The sequence below is a fragment of the Silene latifolia genome, chromosome 8, assembly GCF_048544455.1.
Source record: "Silene latifolia isolate original U9 population chromosome 8, ASM4854445v1, whole genome shotgun sequence".
NCBI lineage: Eukaryota > Viridiplantae > Streptophyta > Magnoliopsida > Caryophyllales > Caryophyllaceae > Silene > Silene latifolia.
Genome location: NC_133533.1, coordinates 3,857,708 through 3,866,605, shown reverse-complemented (window position 1 = coordinate 3,866,605; position 8,898 = coordinate 3,857,708).

Genomic DNA, 8,898 nt, shown 5'->3' with positions numbered 1-8,898 from the left:
GACAAGGAAGAGATCCTTTGACGCGGTAGAAACTATTGCTTACACTCGAAGTGCGGTGCCATGTTGCCAATTAACTCACCACCGAAATTAAAGGATCCAGGAAGTTTTTCTATCCCTTGTCAAATTGGTCATCTTTCTATTAGTAAAGCTCTTTGTGATTTGGGAGCTAGTGTCGGTGTTATGCCGTATTCTATCTGTAAAAAGTTAAATATGGGTCCGTTGTGATTACTAATATGACACCGCAGATGGCCGATAGAATCGTTAAACACCCCTGGGGGTGTTAGAGGATGTTCCGTTCGAATAGGGAAGTTTTTCATCCCCGTTGATTTTGTTGTCATGGACATGGTCAAGACAACCAAATCCCTATCATCTTGGGCGACCGTTCTTACATATCGGGGCGGTCATAGATGTTAGGCAAGGAGATTGACCTTAGGCGTGGGGGATGACACGATTATTTTCAACTTAGAAAAAGCATTGAAAAACCCCATGATAGAAGAGACTTGTCATAGTATAGATGTTGTTGATTTTACTATTGATGAGTGTCTTCCTATGTGTTTTGTGGGATCCTCCGGAGATTGCCCTGGTTTCGATCCGGTGATCGACGGGTTCATGGAGTCCAGTTCATCGAATTGAGAAGCTTCTAACTGGAGAGGAATGCCCACATCAGAAGGTATACAATTTGGGTGTCACACCTAGGGTAAGCGAGGTAAAGAAACCCGAATTGAAACCCCTTCCCTCTCATCTCAAATATGAATTTCTTGATGACTGTGAGATGAACCCAGTGATTGTCAATGCTAACCTTATCAAGGTCAACTATCTCGCTTTGTTGTTGTTTTGAGAACTCATAAAAAGGCAATTGGGTATAGCATTGACGATCTCAAAGGTATTAGTCCCGACTTTTGTATGCATAGAATTCACTTGGAAGAAGGCCACAAGCCTAGTGCACAAGGTCAGAGACGACTAAATCCTCCTATGCAGGAGGTGGTAAGAAAAGAGGTACAGAAATTACTTGATCTTTGGTATTATTTTCTCTATTTTCGATTCTAAATGGGTCGATCTGTCCAAGTTGTACCTAAAAGGGAGGTACTACAAAGTAGTAAAGAATGATAAAAATGAATTGATTGCTACTAGACTTGTCACGGGATGGAGGATGTGCATTGACTATAGGAAGTTGAACACGGCCACTAAAAAGGACCATTTCCCACTTCCTTACATTGACCAAATGTTAGAGAGATTAGCATGTCATAGTTATTTCTTTTACCTAGATGGCTACTCCGGTTTCTTTCAGATACCCATTCACCCCGAGGATCGTGCAAAGACCACTTTCACTTGTCCGTATGGTGTATTTGCTTATAGGAGGATGCCCTTTGGTTTATGTAATGCTCCTGCTACCTTTCAGCGTTGTATGATGGCCATATTTTCTGATTACATAGAGTCTATCATGGAGGTCTTTATGGATGATTTCAGTGTATATGGTACTGATTTTGATGTTTGCTTGAGAAACTTGACTAAGGTTTTGCGTATTTGTGAGGAGAGCAACCTTGTTCTCAATCGGGAAAAGTGCCACTTCATGGTAATCGAAGGAGTGGTACTCGGTCATTTGGTGTCGAGGTAAGGGCATTCAAGTGGATAAAGCTAAGGTTGAGGTAATTGAGCAACTCCGTGCCGGTTAATGTTAAAAGTGTGCGTAGCTTTCTTGGTCATGCAGGGTTCTATCGCCGCTTTATAAAGGATTTTTCTAAAATTGCTCAACCTCTAACTCAGCTTCTTCATAAAGATGCTCCTTTTGTGTTTACTGACAAGTGTGTTCAAGCCTTTGACAGGATCAAACAAGCACTTATCTCAGCTCCTATTATCCGATCTCCGGATTGGAGCCTTCCTTTTGAGATTATGTGCGATGCCGGTGACTATGCGATTGGAGCTGTTTTGGGGCAGCGAAAGGACAAGGTGTTACATGCCATTTACTATGCAAGCAAGACTCTCGACGATGCACAAATCAACTATGCTACTACAGAGAAGGAGCTTCTTGCAGTTGTCTATTCTTTAGACAAATTTAGAGCTTATCTTGTTGGTTCTAAAGTTATTGTACACACTGACCATGCAGCTTTAAAATATCTTTTAACCAAACAAGAGGCTAAACCTAGACTTATTAGATGGATTTTATTATTGCAAGAATTTGATTTGGAAATCCGTGATAAGTCCAGTCTTTGAAAAATGTTGTTGCAGATCATTTGTCCAGATTGAGATTCTCAGGAAGAGAGATTTTGCCCATCGATGATTCTTTTCCAGACGACCATCTTCTAGCTGTAGCTGCAAATACTCCATGGTTTGCAGATTATGCCAATTATTTGGTAGGAGGAACGCCTCCTCTTGACTTATCTTATCGCGAGAAGAAGAGGTTCATGCATGATGTGAAGAGGTACTGGGACGATCCCTATCTGCTCCGAGAGTGTCTTGATGGTATATACAGACGATGTATCCCGAGAGGGTGAGGTACGTGCCATCCTTTCTCATTGTCACTCTTCTTCATATGGTGGTCATCATGGTCCTTCTAGGACATTTGCTAAGGTAATGCAATCGGGTTTTTATTGGCCTACTATCCTTAAGGATGCTACTAACTTTGTCCGTTCTTGTGATGCTTGTCAAAGAACTGGCAATATCTCGCAAAGGCATGAGATGCCTCAAACTGGAATCTCCGAAGTTGAGATTTTTGATGTTTGGGGCATTGATTACCAAGGGCCGTTCCCTACATCTTTTGGGAACCAATACATATTAGTAGCTGTAGATTATGTTTCTAAATGGGTGGAGGCAATTGCCACCCCACTTGTGATGCTAAATCTGTTGTTAAGTTGTTTTGAAGACTATCTTTCCTCGGTTTGGAGTGCCTCGCGCAGTGATTAGTGATGGAGGCACGCACTTCAACGAGCGTCACCTCAATTCCCTCATGAAGAAGTATGGCGTTACGCACCGAAGAGGATTGGCTTATCATCCTCAAACCAGTGGACAAGTAGAAGTTTCCAACAGAGAGCTGAAACAGATCTTGGAAAAGGTGGTAAGCAAGAATAGAAAGGATTGGAGTCGGAAGCTCGATGATACTTTGTGGGCTTACCGTACTGCTTTCAAAACGCCGATTGGCACCTCACCTTACCGACTTGTCTATGGCAAGTCCTGTCATTTACCTGTGGAGCTTGAGTATAGGGCTATGTGGGCCATTAAGGAGCTGAATATGGATCCCTCACTGGCGGGTGAGAAACGACTGATGCAGTTGAATGAGCTCGACGAATTTCGACTGCATGCCTATGATAGTGCTCAAGTTTACAAGGAGCGAACGAAGAAGTGGCATGACAAGCATATCTTGCAAAGAGAATTTCATGTTGGTGAGAAAGTTCTCTTATTTAACTCTCGTTTGCGCTTGTTTCAAGGTAAATTGAAGAGTAGATGGTCCGGACCGTTCTTCATTCGATGTGAACAAATTTGGGTCGATTCACCGCATTCGACACGGGAAAGACCTTCAAAGTGAATGGGCAACGCTTGAAGACTTATTATGAAGGTGCTTTCGTGGGGGTAATAGAGGCTCTTGACCTCTTCCCCATTGATTCTTCTTACTGATGAAGAATTACGGTCGTGCGGGACCGCAAAAAAAAGCGCCTTCGAGAGGCGGCTCGGATTTTGTAAATCTTTAGTTTGTAATTAGAATTTAAATTCACGTATTGCTTTTGTTTTTATGTTTCTTTGAACTTGGAGAGACGAGGAGAGGGTACTTGATTTGCTTTCAAGTGTCTTTTGCAGGAATTTTGACGGGATTTGAAGCTATGAGTAACAAAGAACGAAGAAAGGAGCCCAAGCTTACTTCCTCGATCGAGTCACAGGCGACTCGATCGAGGAACCTATCGACTCGATCGAGTCAACTTCGACTCGATCGAGGAACCTGTGCTGAATTTAGAAAAGTTTAAAACGAGAGTTGGGTATTTTTTGAAATTGGTTCCTCGACCGAGTCACATGCGACTCGATCGAGGAACCTATCAGCTCGACCGAGTCACATGCGACTCGATCGAGGATCCAATTCAGACCGGGTTCCGCGTTAGATTTTTTTGCCGGTTTTGTGTTTCATTACTCTTATTTCCTTCACTTTGCTTCTTCCTTTTTCGACATATTCCTGCATTCTACCTCCTCTATTATTCATTCTCTCCTTATTCTTCATCAATCATCATCAAAACTCACATATAACTTGTGCTTACTTGCTTATTACTTGATTGAATCATTCTCTTGTGCTTATTTTCTCCATTCTTTGCTTAATTTGCCAAGGTAAGTCGCGTTTTTGGTCTTTACTTGTCTCGAAAATTCTGATTTTTCATGCTTAAATCTTGAGTTTATTGTATTGAATCTTCCCTTGCTAGTATACAATTGCTATTTCCTTGCTTTCTAGCCCCTTACTTGTTGAAATTCATGCCTAATTTGCTAATTTGGGAATTAGGGTTCTTCAAAATCCGGGTAGAAATTTTGCATTAAATTGGTTAGAATTGTATTCTATTGCTTGGAATCTTCAGTATTTGATATATACTCATGTTCCCCTAAGTTTTTGGATGCTTTCATTGTCATTTGGAGTCTTAAAAATTGATTTTTCAGACCCATAAGTGCCAAAACCGGGATTTGTTTTTGTGACATTGTTGGAGTTTAATTTTTACTTGTTCTTGTGTAGATAATGTCGACTTCCGGCAAGGAAATAAGCGGACTAGACAAAGGAATGCACCGGTTCAACAACCCGAAGTCATTCCGGAGGAGATTGTGTCTTCGGAGGATGAGTTGTCTCCCTTAGACGATTATCCATTTATCGAATTTCGTGACAAAGTGCAGAAGGACAGGTTTGTGTATCTGTTATCCAAGTCTATGAGTGCCACTCGATGTGTAGATAGGGAAATTTTGCGCACTTTGAAGATCGATGATATTATGTTTGGCATGTTTAATGAAATCGGGTTGCAGGGTCTTTTCACGCTCCACGAGTTATCCTACCCCCGCCCTAACCCTTGAATTTCGAGCTCTTATACTTATTTCCCTAGTGATCACCTAATCCGATTTCGTTTGCTTAATGTTGAACGGTCTTTAACCTTTGGCCGTATTTTCGAAATCTTGGAGTTGGATAAGCATCTTGAAGGGGACTTGTATGGTGTTGGTGGGTTGTCGCCGTTCGTTATTTTCCATTGTTTCTTGGTTATATGGATGCGGACGTTAGTGCCATGGCCTTGTTAGATGTCCAACACGTTTGCCTTCGTCATGTTTTTTGAGGTATCCGAGTTACTTGTTGTATGGTCGGAGTGATAAGAGCAAGACCTCCACTATTGAGGTCTTAATACTTGCTAGTTACTTAAATCCTTATAGGGAGGAGACATTCCAATTCTCTCCCCCTGCTCTTGTCTGCTCAGCATTTGATAGGGCGATTGGGCGGACGGGAACCTTGATTTGTGGTGCTCTTGTCACCAAAATTGCTAGGGCTGTTTGTGACTTTGAGGGCGATGACCCATATGAGCCCATGGCTGACTATGCGCCACTTGTTGATGATGACCACCTTCGCTACGACATTTCTTATATTGATATTAAGAACGGGACGGACCATTCTTTGGAGGGTCGCGGTGAGTCATACATGCTTCTTCCTTGCGCCCGTTTGCCTCATTGTTGACCCCCTCGAGGAGAGTACGGCTGTGGTGCGCCCACCACCCGTTACTTATCTGATTCCCGAGGATCTTTTGATTACTTTTCCTGGGTCTAGTACTACTACCACCACCGGCGGGCGCCGGAGACGTCGAGCACCCACTACCCATTTGCCAGGTTCCTACCAGCCCGCTCCTCCTCCACCTCCTTCAGCCTATTCCACTTCAGGCTATGCTCCAGGTTACCATTTTGATCCCGTCGTTGAACGGGAAGTGAGGATGCATACTGGCATCAACACTGCTTTGACGGAGAGGAGGATGTGGGAACAGATGGAGGCTATGACTTTAGCTTCGGGGGCGATGATCGCGGTGTGTCACCTTCTTACTACACTACTCCGGTGACGACAAATCGTGTGTTTCATCTTTACGGAGTGACTCCCACGAGTTTGGACAGTTTAGCACCGAGTTTGGTGCATTAGGCCGTCCCTTCTACACTCCGGTCCGCCCCTCTCGGCCCTACTTATTTTTGGGAGGACACCGGCATCCCTTGTTCCCAGAGAGGCCCGTTCGGCCAGTTTGCTGCTTCTACTTCCACCGCTGCTGCTACTGGAGGCCGTGTTAGGACACCCACTCGTGGTCGCGGACGTGTTCGACCACCCACTCGTGGTAGAGGCCGAGCGCAGCGCTGCCGTTCGATCCCGAGCTTATGTCCTTATATGCCGATATTGATGGTTTTGATGATGGTTGGAGCCCAAAGAGTGGTGGTGGTCACTACATCCCTCTTTTTCCATTTGGTTTGGGGAGGCTCTTGCATTACAAATTTGGTATTATCTTTCTTGTTTTGTTTTATTGCATTTCTTTTTACCCTCTTTCCTTTATTAGTAGTGTCCTATAGGTTCTTTGGTTTTTCGTGTGATTCTATCTTTGTAGGCGTCACAATGAGGACACTGTGACATTTAGGTTTGGGGGAGTGTGTTTATTTCTGTTGTGTGCTTTTATTTATTGTTGTGTGAAAAAAAAAAAACAATCAAAAATTCAAAAAAATTGAAAAATCATAAAATCCAAAAACATGTCTTTTATTTATTTTTGTCTTTTTTTGAGTCGAGTCTTGGTGAATTGTATAGCAATGATGATAACTTGCTTTGTCTTTGCATTTGAGTCTCATTTAGCTGTTCATGTACATTGTTTTGACCTGTTAGCTATGATGACCAAAGCTCTTTACTCAAGTCTTGACCGTCACAATATACCTTATGCCGAGTAGACTTGACTTTATTTTGTTGGTAAACCACTTAAATTTCTGAGGTCTTTAGAGCTTCCTAGGCCGGGAACATTAATAAACCGGTCTCATTGTTATTTAGGCTAATGAGTGTGGTCTCCTTGTGGTATATGTAATATCAAACTGCATAAGTGTGACATTAGTTTCTTAGCTTTTGCGCGTTCATTTGATTAAGTACATGTGGATAGGCGATTCTCATTGTTCAAATAAGCCTTACATTACCCAGTTTTGTTAGCCCGTTTGAACCATGTAGCCATTTTATATCTTATTTCTTAGCTACATTCCAGAATTTGCCTACCCTTTTCGGGACAGTCGCAGTTGTTTGAGCCTTATTGTTATAGCTACTTTGGTTGGGTTGGGACTTTATTTGTCATGTGGGTAGTAGCTATCTTTTTATAGCAACTGTGTGATCTCTTATGTGGAAAAGGAGAATGTTATGAAGCAGAAAAAAAAAAAAAAAAAAAAGAAAAAAAAGAGCTTCGAACAAAAAAAAAGAGTTCAAAAGAAAAAGGAAAAAAAAGCTTCGAAAAAAAAAGAAGAAAAAGAAGAAAAGATGAATAATGTTTGCTTCATTGATTATGTTAGGAGATCGTGTGTGGTAATTACTGGAGTCTAATGCACATTTGGAGAGCCTTACATTTCTCTCATATGTTGTCAAAGTTGAGATTATTTCTCCAGTTGGATGTTTGATTTATTACTTATTAGTTTTGGCTATTGGTCTAGAGCTGCGACTACCGTCTGAGCCCCACATATCCATACGTGCTTTGGCACAAGCCATTTCTATACCCATGCCACTTTACCACCATTCTGTCCTTGATACATGTACTTGGTCTGTTTCGTGAATGCGTATTAGCTGGAGGATCTCTTATCACATTAGATTGCATGCATATCTCATAAGTTGAGTGAGTGTCTTATTTCTTTCTATCTTACATAGATCACCCATTATGAGTGCATGAGTGAAACCGCGAGAATCCGACAAAATGGTCTTGCAAGGTTGAAAAGTGTTTGGTTGAGTCTCGGTATCATGTCACATCTTGAGTAAGAGCTGCGTTAGTCTATTACCCGTGCTTTTGAATTTGTTTTATTAGCACAACTTCGGTCATTACTTTGTTATAGATATGGACAGCTGAGTCTTGTATGTGCCTAGACATTTGCTCTGAGTTATTCATTCACCATATGTTTGTTGTCCTTTGTTTTGGTCTGATTGCTTTGCTTGAGGACAAGCAAAGGTTTGGTTTGGGGGAGTTTGATGTATCACTTTCATATATACTTTTATAGCTCCCTTTACATCGTATTTCATACCGTTTCGTGCCTATTATATCATTTATATGCTTTATTTCAATGAACTGCCGATAAATCGCCGCTATTTTGTGTTTTGATGCAGAAATGACTCAATATGAGTGTGATCAAGCTGAGATTAGCATAGCGGAGACGGCACGGTAGAGTACACGAAGCATGGCACGGGAAACGAGGAATCATGAAGACTAGAAGTCAAAGAAGAGAAGAAAGAACCTGTGAAGCAAGTTCCTCGATCGAGTCACTGCTGACTCGATCGAGCACCTCTGACTCGATCGAGTCACCTCTGACTCGATCGAGGATCCTTTCTGACGGATTTATTTCCGGAATTTCCTAAAACACTTATCTTTTATTATAAATTAGAAACTCGGGTTTTATTGTTGATTTACGTTTTATTTTTGCTAAGTATTGCTGGAAAACACTCTTAAGAACCCTAATCTTCCTTTTGTATGGTACTAATCTTTCCCCATTAATTTAATCATTGTTTTTATGTTCTTCAATAATTGTTTTATATTTGCGATCATGTCTTCATCTTTAATCATATTTGTTGTTGCTATTATAGTCATGAGTAGCTAATCCCCTCATCTAGGATGAAGGGGATCTAGGTTAATTAAAAGGGAAAGTCAATTAATTGCTATTGATATCATTAAAGTTGTTGTTTGATTGTTGTAATTCTTCTAG